At 45.1% G+C, this 13,558-nt stretch overlaps 1 protein-coding gene across 1 annotated transcript in view; it reads left to right on the top strand.

The window, feature by feature from the left end:
- serpinb1 (serpin peptidase inhibitor, clade B (ovalbumin), member 1) overlaps positions 1 to 13,558 on the top strand; it is a 35,739-nt gene that overhangs the window by 4,710 nt on the left and 17,471 nt on the right. The gene's annotated exons all lie outside the window — the stretch shown is intronic.

Below are 13,558 nucleotides of genomic sequence, written 5' to 3'. Positions count from 1 at the left end.
GACGAGAAGGGGACAGGTGGTGTTGGGTTCAGGGTGTCGTTGCTTTACGCAGAATCAGATGCACTCCTTCTGCTGCTGGCATGTTAGTGAGACCCCTTCGGTATCCTTTAACTTAGGACACAGCACTTCATGCATGCATGCATTCTCCTAAGTATATCTGTCAGACAGTTGCTTTGCCTCTCTGTACGTCTCAAACTGACACAATCGGGTGCATGCATCGTTGCAGACGCATATAATGGCGAGCCAGTTGACAATCACGCATGCATGTAAACATGCGGTGCCAAGTTTATCCTTTCTGTGGCCACATGTTGCACAGGTGAAAACAAGACAAGCAGTTGTCTTTTGCTGTGAACTACAACAGTATGTCCACGCTGTGTGAGAGAAAGGAGGACTTCTACATTTTATTGTCCTCAGCCCCCCTAAAAATTATATTATTATTTCTTTTTTTAAATACATTTTTGTGCTTCAAGTTAGAGTTTGCGAACTTGTCTGTTAGTGACAGAGGACAAACAATTACAGGTTCAAAGGGCTTGAAACAGGTTTAATATCCTGTGTCGCTGTCATCGATGCTATGCACCTGTAATGCAGTCAAGGAAAGGGTAAACGGAACAACACGGTCTCACGGCAGTTCGTGCAATGGTCACGTTATCTTGAATCTATTGATTTGTGTTCACGGGGACGTTTTTCTCGTTTTTTTTGTGGTGGCCAGCACAAAATGGTCTATACGGAGATTAACGGGGAAAACAAACGCCACCCCCTGGGGGAGGACGCCTCACACGGCGGGAGACGGCCGCGGGGGACGCGCGACAATAACGGGATGGCGGAGGTTGGGTTTAGGAAAAAAACAACGGGGAAAGGACGCCTCACATGCCGGGAAACGGCCGCGGCGGAGGACGCCTCACACGCCGGGACACGGCCGCGGGGGACGCGCAACAATAACGGGATGGCGAGGTTGGGTTATGCTTCCCATTTAAATACATTAGTTTACATTTTCGTGCTGGCCACCATGAAAAAAACCCAACAAAAACGTCCCCGTGAACACAAATCAATAGATTAAATAACGTGACCATTTCACGAACTGCCGTGAGACTGGGTTGAACGGAAACATACATGTAGCGAAAGTCATTCTCTGCATTTAACCCCTCCCTCAAGGGAGCAGTGGGCAGCCAATCACAGCGCCCAGGGACCAACTCCAGATCTGAGCCAGTGCCTTGATCAAGGGCACTGACTAGTACATGTTTTAGATGGTGGGGGAAACCGGAAGACCCGGAGGAAACCCACGCAAACATGGGGAGAACATGCAAACTCCACACAAAAAGGCCCTGGAACGACCTGGATTCAAACCCAGAACCTTCTTGCTGGGAGGCCACAGTGCTAACCATTGGGCCACCAGTGCTGGCCAATTGGGGGAGGTTGTGCCAGACTCCCGCCTTTGGCTGAGTCTCGATCTGATCTGTCAGAGGGAGATCAGGAGTGCGGTTGGGAAGTTTAAAGTTGGTAGTCCCCAGAGAAGAGGTTGGTCATTTCATGGTGCAGATTAGAACCCAAATTGAAACGTAAACAACTAAAATTGCTGAATGTTAGAACATGGTGTCAAACTGGTCGTTATCACTGTGACTTATAAAGTGTCAGGTTTAGTTCCACCATAGTGTTAATAGCGTCAAAAAAACGTTAGCTGACGTTGCTGTTCAGTAGCTAGCTCAGAGAATATCGGCTAATGAAATTACTGATTTAGAAGTGGGGGGGTTAACACTTTTGCATGCACTATATCCTTCTCACATTCTCATTAGGGGCTGAGCCCCCCCAAAAGATCTGATCCTAGAATCTCCCCTGCAGCAGAGGATTGCAGTTTTCTTTTTGGACTTCATGTGCATCTGTGTGTGTGTGTGACAGTTATCTGTCTGGATGGTAGCTGATGATTTATACTGAATAGTGGAATGAGACCAGATCAGATCCCTCCCCGTGACCTGCCAAACTTGTCGGTTTAAACTGTGAAGGACTTTTAACCTTGGTGCCTTGACACCATTTTTAAGAGAAGATGAGACATTTCTTGTGTTCTTTGAAGGGATTTGACATTACTCAGAAAATCATATAGAAATATGTACATCCCTGTTTTTTAAACACATAAATGGCCACTGAAATTTGATTATTTCATTCATGTAGAGAATGTCAATTGTTATTGGTCATTGCCACTTCATCTAGAAAACAGCATACTTCTCCCAGAACTTGCATATTTTCATATTTCAAGTTTGTTAAGGCAGACATTTTGTAAAAGAAAATTGCTTTAGTTTGAATATTTCTGCAAGATTCTGAAACAGTCCAAAGCAAGCTTGATTTAACAAGCAGCAGCAGGTGGGGTGGGTTAGAGGGTCAAAGGGGTTACAGAGCAGGACCCCTGGGAGGGAAAATATTCCCCTGAGGGAATCTGAGCAGAACCTCAGGGCTGGAGTAACAGCATTTGTTAACCCTTGTGTTGTCTTTCCCTTGACCATGACAAGTTTTTCCCCCTCCCCAATGTCTTTGTCCCTTTTGTTGACGTTTTGTCACTTTTTCAACGTTTTAGCCGCTTTTTCCAAAGTTTTTGACACTTACTTCTGGTGTTTTTGAAGTTTTTTTCATAGTTTTTGTCACTTTTTCCAATATTTATTACGCTTTTACCCCAAACGTTTTGTCGCCTTTTTCAACACTTATTTTTCAGCCTCCCATATTTCTGATATAAAAAAACAACTTTTGACTGAATTAATCTGATGTTTCTGATGTGTGGAACAGTTTGTCGTAGTCAAAGTATCAAGAGTGCAAACAGCAGGTGGGCGGAGGATGGAGAGCAGGGAACAGAAGGACAGGTGGTGGAGCAAAGGTGCAACTGAGGTTGGAGTTTAGCGATAGAGAGGAAGGTGAGAGAGTTATTCACTGGACACTATGAAAGGCTGAGGATCTAAAATCACATAATGACACTCCCATGTAACTGGAACATTTCCTTCAGCGCTCCCTGGTGGTCACTTTGAAAGGACCACTGATTTATAGTTACAGACAAGACAAAAAAATAATAAAAGTAATAATAAAAATAATAACCAAATCCACAGCATAATGTAAAAAACGCTTTTCTCCACTTAGAGTTAAGGCTTACAGGGGCTACACTGAGATCGCACAGCTGCTGGACTCTATAGAGACAATACATATATGAGTACATGTTCTCTGGCCAGTTAAAGGTCTTACTTCATAGGTTATATGTTTATATTAAACTTTTGAACTGGTCACAAAAGGGTGGAAATTACAATAAGGACTTAAGAAAAGCTGCAATCCAACAATGAGTACAACAAATTGTACCACCTGGCAACTTGTAAACTTCAGTTTACTTTGCTTTTACTGGAAAAAATGGCCACTTGCTTTTGAAAAAAAAATGTAACTTCATACTGTGTATTAAATAACTTTATATACTGTATATTTAACAGAAGTACTGTACATTTTCCATCTACTGATGGACACGTTTAAGCTTATGTCTTCCTCGATGTCAATCACATCCAGGTGTTTGAATACAGACTTTCACGTGACATCGTCAACATTTGTTTATATGTAGAGCAGTTAAATAGCTCCCAATCAACTCAGTAATCAACCAAATATATATGAAAACCACTTTGTACTCAGTAAATGTGATGTCAGCTTCAGTGTCATCTTGTGCGTTGACCAAGCGCCAAACATTCATGTCTGTGGTTTACTGCGCGAGTTTGTGTGTGGCAGGCTGGGAGTTGAGGAGGTTCAAACAGACAATAAAACAAAATTAAAAGATCAGCAGCTCCCTCTAGTGAGCTCGTTGTATTCCATCTGTCAGGGCATGTTGTGCCTGCTAACAGGTGCCGAGAACCGGAATAGTGTTTGCGGCGGTTTATTTCAGTTCCCTTCTTCCTCCCCTCTGCACAGACTGCTGTTGTGATTGTGGCTCAGGTTGAACACATGGCAGTATTGCCTTCAGGGGGCACAACTTCAAAGACGGAGTCTTTCTCATGCAGTCTCAGTCCCATAAATACGGCTTTATGATGGATCTAAAAAGTCTAGCAATGGTTAATTGATCAATAATTTATATAGTTCAACTAAGTAACCCAAAATATGCGTATCAGTTTGTAGGAATTTAATCTAGTCAAACTAAAGGAGGATGGTTAAAAGGAAGTAGGGAAAGCCGTGATATTTTCTATTGACATAGACAGGAATCACTGATTTATCTGATCAGCCCCAGTTCTCAGGGAGCGATTGTACTGCTTTTTGATGTGATGATAAGGGCCAGGAGAATACAGGCAGCGCATGTTACCTGCTGGTTTCTTCCCTCCATCTCCACATGTTTGAGCTCCCAGAAGCAGCGCATGGTCTCCACCTTCTCCAGGTGCCGGTAGAAGGCCAGTCGGCCCAGACGGAGGCTGTTGCTGCGGTTGCGGATGGCCTTCAGCCCCTCCATCTTTTCAACGATGGGTGACATGGGTATGGGTGGTGGTACGGCAGATGACGGGACTTTTACATTTTTCTTGCCAGAAACAGATTCATTACACAGAGTCTTCTTGTCTGACCTGAAATTACAACAAGCAGTTTATCAACCTTTAAAATATATCATTATATTAACCATGAAGCCATCAACACAACAGCTGTGAAATATGAAGCAAAGCGATTAGTTTATCAACAGGAAATACATTTTGACGATTATTCTGTTACATATTCTATGACACAAAAATAGCTGGTTCCAGTTTCTTAAATGTAAGAATGTGATGCTTTTTCTATGTTTAAATCTTTGCAAATTTAATATATTTGGATCAGGCAAAACAAGCAAACATTTTATAGACAAAATGATTAATAGAGAAAATAATCTGCACAATAATCAATGCTATAATCAATACAGTATAAATAAAGTGAACATTCAATTTAAAGTGGCTATTTGTAACTTTCAGTTTGTTTTGATTCTAGTATTCTAGTGTTTTTACCACACCTGCTGTTGTGAAGATCTTTTCTTTACGGTGCTATATTACTGAGTTAGCGTTACCGGGAGGTCGTATAGTTGCGATGAATGTTTTGCTCAGACAGGAAATCATTAATTTACAATAAGAGAATAAGTTACAGATACATTGTTGCATTTCAAGTGTTGCATACAGTAACTTAACCTGGATGTAACATGAGCTAATCCGGATAACAATATCACTGTCTCAGTGTCACGAGCCAAAGCATTAAGAGTTTGTCGGATCAACAAACAAAATAACTTAGATTAATATAGCGCATTTCATGAAACCCACGGACACTTTACACAAGTACAGGGGGGACAAGGGGAAAAGATAATATAGGCCAACACAAACACAGACTGACAAGGGATTTAAAAAAAAAAAAAAAACGGGTACTAAATGGAAGGGGGATGTAATTTAATATAGGCTGCTGACATACAACCATTTTGCCTATTGTAAAGTTATTTATGATTGAAATAGACATATTACATACCTAAGGGCCAATTTGAATTATTTACAAACCCGTAATTGTCTCCATCTGTTGAAAGCCTGACCGAAGTTGACTGGTTTGTCTTTTGTCACTTTCCCTTTAAACTTTTAGTTGTTCTTTGTTTCATTTCATTTATTCTGTGATGGCACTGCCCCAGTATTAGCCATAACTACAACAGATTTCTAAAATAAAATAAGATTTTATTTTATACAGTAGACTACAATAAGGCCAACATAAAGAAAACTCCTGCTACCTTTTCCCTGGGTGGATACAATAACACAGGGTTTTCCGGTGTTACACCGAAATCTCTTCTCCGTGAACCATCACCTTATCGTGGTGGAGAGGTTTGTGTGTCTCTGTGAACCTGAGGGCTGTGTTGTCTGGAGCTTTGTGCTCCTGGTAGGGTCTCCCAAGGCAAAGTGGTCTCAGGTGAGGGGCCAGACAAAGAATGGTTCAAAAACCCCAATGAAGAAGCAAGGTAGAGATGGAGTGACCCTGCCCGAGGAAGCCGGGGCCCCGCCTGGAGCCAGGCCCAGGCGGCGGGCTCGTCGGCGAGCGCCTGGTGGCGGGTTTGCCACGGAGCCCGGCGGGCACAGCCCGAACAAGCTACGTGGCTCCCATCTCTCCAGCCCATGGGCCCACCACCTGTGGGAGGAACCGTTGGGGTCGGGTGCGATGCCACATGGGTGGCAGTGAAGGTCAGGGGCCTCGACGGACCAGACCCGGGCGGCAGACGCTGGCTCTGGGGACGTGGAACGTCACCTCTCTGTGGGGAAGGAGCCGGAACTGGTGCGGGAGGTGGAGCGCTACCGGTTAGATCTGGTGGGGCTTACCTCACGCACAGTCTCGGTTCTGGAACCATACTCCTGGATAGGGGTTGGACTCTTTTCTTCTCCGGAGTTGCCCAGGGTGTGAGGCGCCGGGCGGGTGTGGGGATACTCACAAGCCCCGGCTGAGCGCCGCTGTGTTGGAGTTTACCCGGTGGACGAGAGGGTCGCCTCCCTCGCCTGCGGGTTGTGGGGGGAAAACTCTGACTGTTGTTTGTGCATATGCACCAAACAGGAGTTCGGAGTATTCGGCCTTCTTGGAGACCTTGACTGGAGTCCTGCATGGGGCTCCAGTGGGGGACTCCATTGTTCTGCTGGGGGACTTCAACGCACACGTGGGCAATGATGGAGACACCTGGAGAGGCGTGATTGGGAGGAACGGCCTCCTGATCTAAACCAGAGTGGTTGTTTGTTGTTGGACTTCTGTGCTAGTCATGGATTGTCTATAACGAACACCATGTTCGAACATAGGGATGCTCATAAGTGTACCTGGTACCAGAGCACCCTAGGCCGAAGGTCAATGATCGATTTCATAATCGTTTCATCTGATCTGAGGCCGTATGTTTTGGACACTCGGGTGAAGAGAGGGGCAGAGCTGTCAACCGATCACCATCTGGTGGTGAGTTGGGTCAGGGGTGGGGAAGACTCTGGACAGACCTGGTAAGCCCAAACGTGTAGTGCGGGTAAATTGGGAACGTCTGGAGGAGGCCCCTGTCCGACAGACTTTCAACTCACACCTCCGGGCGGAGCTTTTCGTGCATCCCTGTGGAGGCTGGGGGCATTGAACCCGAGTGGACAATGTTCAAAGTTTCCATTGCTGAAGCTGCGGCGAGGAGCTGTGGTCTTAGGATCTTAGGTGCCTCAAGGGGCGGTAACCCACGAACACCGTGGTGGACACCAGTGGTCAGGGAAGCCGTCCGACTGAAGAAGGAGTCCTTCCGGGATATTTTATCTCGGAGGACTCCGGAGGCAGTTGCAGGGTACCCGAAGGGCCCGAAGGGCTGCAGCCTCTGCCGTGAAAGAGGCAAAGCAGCGGGTGTGGGAGAAGTTTGGAGAAGACATGGAGAAGGACTTTCGGTCGGCACCAAAGTGTTTCTGGAAAACTGTTCGCCACCTCAGGAGGGGGAAGGGGGAACCATCCAAGCTGTGTACAGTAAGGATGGGACACTGTTGACCTCCACTGAGGAGGTAATAGGGGCGGTGGAGGGAGCACTTTGAGGAACTCCTGAATCCGACTAATACGCCCTCTATGTTAGAGGCAGAGCTGGAGGATAACGGGGATTGTCGTCGATTTCCCAGGCGGAAGTCACTGATGTAGTCAAACAACTACACAGTGGCAAAGCCCCGGGATTGATGAGATCCGTCCAGAAATGCTCAAGGCTCTGGGTGTGGAGGGTTGTCCTGGTTGACACGCCTCTTCAACATTGCGTGGAAGTCTGGGACGGTGCCAAAGGAGTGGCAGACTGGGGTGGTGGTTCCTTTTTTTAAAAGGGGACCAGAGGGTGTGTGCCAATTATAGGGGTATCACACTTCTCAGCCTCCCTGGTAAAGTCTACTCCAAGGTGCTGGAAAGGAGGGTTCGGCCGATAGTCGAACCTCGGGTTGAGGAGGAACAATGCGGATTCCGTCCTGGTCGTGGAACAACGGACCAGCTCTTCACTCTCGCAAGGATCCTGGAGGGAGCCTGGGAGTATGCCCAACCGGTCTACATGTGTTTTGTGGATTTGGAGAAGGCGTATGACCGGGTCCCCGGGAGATACTGTGGGAGGTGCTGCGGGAGTATGGGGTGAGGGGGTCTCTACTCAGGGCCATCCAATCTCTGTATGACCAAAGTGAGAGCTGTGTCCGGGTTCTCGGTAGTAAGTCGGACTCGTTTCAGGTGAGGGTTGGCCTCCGCCAGGGCTGCGCTTTGTCACCAATCCTGTTTGTAATATTTATGGACAGGATATCGAGGCGTAGTCGGGGTGGGGAGGGGTTGCAGTTTGGTGGGCTGGGGATCTCATCGCTGCTCTTTGCAGATGATGTGGTCCTGATGGCATCATCGGCCTGCGACCTTCAGCACTCACTGGATCGGTTCGCAACCCGAGTGTGAAGCGGTTGGGATGAGGATCAGCACCTCTAAATCGGAGGCCATGGTTCTCAGCAGGAAACCGATGGAATGCCTTCTCCAGGTAGGGAATGAGTCCTTACCCCAAGTGAAGGAGTTCAAGTACCTTGGGGTTTTGTTCGCGAGTGAGGGACAATGGAGCGGGAGATTGGTCGGAGAATCGGGCGCAGCGGGTGCGGTATTGCATTCAATCTATCGCACCGTTGTGACGAAAAAGAGAGCTGAGCCAGAAGGCAAAGCTCTCGATCTACCGGTCAGTTTTCGTTCCTACCCTCACCTATGGTCATGAAGGCTGGGTCATGACCGAAAGAACGAGATCCAGGGTACAAGCGGCGAAATGGGTTTCCTCAGGAGGGTGGCTGGCGTCTCCCTTAGAGATAGGGTGAGAAGCTCAGTCATCCGTGAGGAGCTCGGAGTAGAGCCGCTGCTCCTTTGCGTCGAAAGGAGCCAGTTGAGGTGGTTCGGGCATCTGGTAAGGATGCCCCCTGGGCGCCTCCCTAGGGAGGTGTTCCAGGCACGTCCAGCTGGGAGGAGGCCTCGGGGAAGACCCAGGACTAGGTGGAGGGATTATATCTCCAACCTGGCCTGGGAACGCCTCGGGATCCCCCAGTCGGAGCTGGTTAATGTTGCTCGGGAAAGGGAAGTTTGGGGTCCCCTGCTGGAGCTGCTCCCCCCGCGACCCGACACCGGATAAGCGGACGAAGATGGAGATGGAGATGGAGACACCGAAATCTGTGACCAGTCAGAATGTGTTTCTGAAGAGCCGGTCTGCCTGCCGTAAATCATTTTGTGACTTTACGGGAAAAATTGGACCCGGGCGAAGGCATTAAGAAAAACTACATACAAATAGCGTTCTTTTCACCGTTAGTCTCGTCTGCTGTTACAAGTCATTTATGATCATCAGATGAAAAATTACAGTTTCAGAAACATTTAAAAGTTACATATAGTAACTTTAAAAACAATCTGTAGATAAACTATCCAGAAGGGATTTTTTTTGTCTAACAGTGAATCAAATACCTGCAAAACTCCTGTAGATCCAACACTGCCATAAAGCAGTCCTGCTCACTGTTTGCAACAATGCAACCATGGTCATTAAATTAAAGAGATTTCTGCATTCATATAAACAGAATATCTAGCCTAATCCATGACCTAACTCTTATCTGCACTGTTAAAAAAGCAGTTCACACCATATGCTTTGCCTCAGCCCTCCAGGGGGCAACAGTATCTTTGCACTATCTCTGATCCAAGTGGGATGACTGATGATTTGGTGGAGAAATCTGCTCTGACACCTTCTGGCGACAGCTGGCTTTCTGCTGCGCTCTACCTGTTGAGCCTCTGGGGGAGTCATGGAAGATCACTGGGGATATTTTTACCTCCAGAGTGTAAATGTCCTGCCTTTGCTTGACAATTACAGAGGTCAGAGAGTGGCTGTAGTTTCAGCACAGTGCATGAACCCCCGATGCACAGTGTATGTAGCAGCCAGGGCTGTTCTTTAGCATCTAAGGGTAGGATTTCAACTCCAGTGCTAAAACTGAAAGAGTGGCCAGGGATGCACCTGTCAGTGTTATTTATGTTGGCCTTTTTACATTTGGTGATTTATTTACAGTTGAAGTACAGGAATGGGTTTAGGCTACAGGTGCATCAACTTCCCAGGTACATTTACACATCTCATTGATTAATAATGTTAATTAAAATGTGCATTGCACAAGGTAGAATGATTTGAATTACCGCATTAATGACAGGATATATTAATAGTGTTAGAATTCTTAAAGGTCCAATGTGTAGGAATTTCTCCCATCTAGCGTTGAGATCATATATCAACTCTCTATCAACTCTCTCGAACCACGCAGTTCAAAGTACATATAACACGGTAGCCTTCAAAAAGCCGGTCTCTCGGGCGCCCGGATAGCTCAGTTGGTAGAGCGGGCGCCCATATATAGAAGTTTACTTCGACTTTGAACAGTGGCCCTTTGCTGCATGTCATTCCCTGTCTCTCCCCTTTCATGTCTTCTGCTGTCCTATCCAAATGAAGGCTGAAAATGCCCAAAAAATATCTTTTCAATATCCTTTTCTTTTTCTGGGCGAAGAAGAAGACTCCTGTTCCTGAAATTTGGATTTTGAATACGTGTGGTCCTCCATGTTCCCTTCTTCCAACTTGCCGCGGCCCGGGAAGCTACACTACATTACACTTTTAAAGGGACAATTCTTCATAATGACTATGATATTTAAGTACATTTTACTGGTAATACATGAGATCTGATTGCAAGTGTTTTATTTATAGTATTTTTAAAGTTATTTTTTCCTTAGTAAAGGAGCTGAGTATTTCCTCCACCACTCAACTGTGAGACACAACAGTTGTCCGACCTGACCGCCACCCAACCTGTTACTTTAAATTTGGTGTTTTAAAGAGGGCTTTTCAACTCTCATGGCTGTTTGGACGTCGGCTGCAGCTGAAATGCCTCACAGCCCTGGGGAGCCCTGATACTCCTGCGTCATTCACTTTAAAGAGTTTTATTTTGGGTGCCTCGTAGTACAAGGCGAGGGTCAAGGGGCACGCTATCACCAGAAATGGAAACTGCCCATGGATGAAAAACCATTAGGATGCAGGAGCTTTCGCAATGCTTGTGGCCAGGCGGACATGAATTAAAGCTGAATAGCCTTTGACTCTTTGACTTTGTTGCTTTGACCACATAAGGATATTGTGTATGGTATGTGGCTGTGTTTTATGCGTGCTAGTAGAGAGTGTATCACTGTCCAAGCAATGCTGTAGTTTGTGTATGTCCTTTACTTTGCTTGGCGGCCCTTTGTAATCCCTTCTATAAAACGGCTGGGGGGTTCCTATCTGTCTGCTCCATCATAATCCTTCCATGTAACTGATAGGAAGACCCGCATGTGTCTCATAACTCTTAAAGTAGCAATGAATCATGGACACCCCTAAGGACTGTGTGAGTCCACCAGTGTATGTTTAGATGAGCCGGAGAAAAAAAGAAGGGGGCATCGTTCAAATCCCCTCTAAAATGCCAAATCACAAAGTGATGAGAGGAAACATCAATGTGATGACTATCTATCTACATTTATTTATACTGGCTGTCTATGGGGGTTAGAGGAATTTGAAAAACATTCGGTATACACAATAAGTGTTGATTATGACAATAATGCTAACTGGAGGGGACAGCCGTCAGGATATTTTTGGTACTGTAAAATAATTTCTCCATGTTTAGGACTGTGGCCAATTGCTGTATCAAAGTCTTTACATAGCTGTGGGTTTATTGTAACAGGCTAATGGTACAAGCTGTGGACAATGGAGAGCATTAAAAAGAGAGACACTATTAGAACGGTAGCAACAGGTGACAATACAACACTCCTCTGTCACTCTTCTTTATGTCTTGTAAATGACATGGCATGGTAGTGGGGTCAGAAAGGGTGCAGTAAGAATATATATATACAAAAATGGTGGTCTTTTTTTAAATAAGAGCTTTTTACATATAAGAAATGAGTGAAATTCCTACAAAAAGGTGAACCTAACAAAATTGAAACAATTTAGCCACGCCAACATTTGTAAAAACTGGTACTTCCTGTCTTAGATAACAAGATGCAAATCAGTTGCTTCCAACATGAGTTTGTTTTAGCCTAGCTTAGCTCAAAGACTGGAAGCAGGGGGAAAACGGCTAGCCTTGCACCATGAAAGCTGCCTTCAAACAACTCCTTTGCCACGTACGAAGTTACACATTGTGTCTTGTGTAGTAAACACGTAGAAAATGTAGTTTAACAAGCAGTTAGCTTACGCAATTGTCCTCGTTTTTGCGTTTGATTATCACCAGCTGTTTGCAGTGAGAGCTTTGCTTTCTACTCTTTCAAAAAACCTGAGATGACTCTTGTTTGTGCTGGAACTATCTTTGCAGCATGTAAGGTGAAACATGTAAATAAGAGAGCAATAAATGCACTGAAAGGAAATTGTTAGTGTTCGTAAGATGGCAAACAAGCATATTTTCCAAAATATCTAGTGTCTTTACACTAAAAATATAATTTTACAAAGTAGAGTTAATGGCTGTACGAATATGTTGATGTAATGAAATGTGAAATAAATATTCGAACTGGCAGTGTCTCCACATTTGAAATGCGCTATGAATTATTTATTATTATTATTAATTATTATTTTTATCTGGCACAGAAGTGTGCCCATAGATACACATGGCATAATAAAATTTTATTTCTATGAGTTGGCCTCTCCGTCTTGATCTGACTGGTGTAGAATGACATGCCAGGCTTGAATATTGCGCAGTAAGTCATGGTGAGCTACTTCTGCCCAGTCAACATTTTATGTGGCATATTCTGAAATGACAGTCTAGAAATCGTCTCAGCTTCTGTTTTGTGTATCCGCTGCTAGGTAAACAGACATTGCGGTTGCTCTCGAACTAAGATAACATTAAGTGGCGAGGGGAGCCACAGAGTCTGCTGCATGCATCGTCGCTTGTGTTGTGTTCACATGTCTGTGCATCCATGTATACGGTATACTTATACCTAAGTGTGTAAGTAATCCAAGGGCTAACTCTGCTAGGCTTTGTTTGTTACATGTGAGATTGCTACAGAAACAGCAACAGAGTAGATTAGGGGTCTTTTTTAAGTATGCGTGCGTGCGTGCGTGCGTGCGTGCGTGCGTGCGTGCGTGCGTGTGTGTGAAGAATAGAATAGTACAGAACAGTATCATCCAATCGAATTTGTCTTCAGTCTCAAGTCAGGAAAAGTAAGCAAACATTTAAAGTTAAAATATCAAAAATAAAGAAGTCAGTAAAACCCAGTAAACATATACTGTATGAGGCCAAAGGGCCTCAAGTGTTGATCTCCTTATTGCCTCTGCTAAAGAACATAGTGTTCAACTGCAACCTCCATAAGAAAAAAAAGAAAAGAAAAGTACATATTTCCCAGCCCACACTCCATCATTAGAGAGGAACCTCAAGTGACCGTAGCCACTTCTCAAATTAATGGGCATGAAATTGATCATGTTGACTGCCCGTCAGGATAATATCAAGTGATCAACAGGTTTATTTTTCAGCGTCTAAACTCAACATTCCCTCCTTTCCAGCCTGCCAGCTTGTTGCAGCTTTCAACGTGGCTTGAGCCAAGTCATGATCAATGTAACACCGCCATTGCTCTCTGA

Source organism: Perca flavescens, chromosome 9 (genome assembly GCF_004354835.1).
Source record: "Perca flavescens isolate YP-PL-M2 chromosome 9, PFLA_1.0, whole genome shotgun sequence".
Classification (NCBI taxonomy): Eukaryota; Metazoa; Chordata; class Actinopteri; order Perciformes; family Percidae; genus Perca; species Perca flavescens.
Note: the sequence above shows the minus strand (reverse complement) of the source record. Positions and strands in the feature narration are given on the sequence as shown.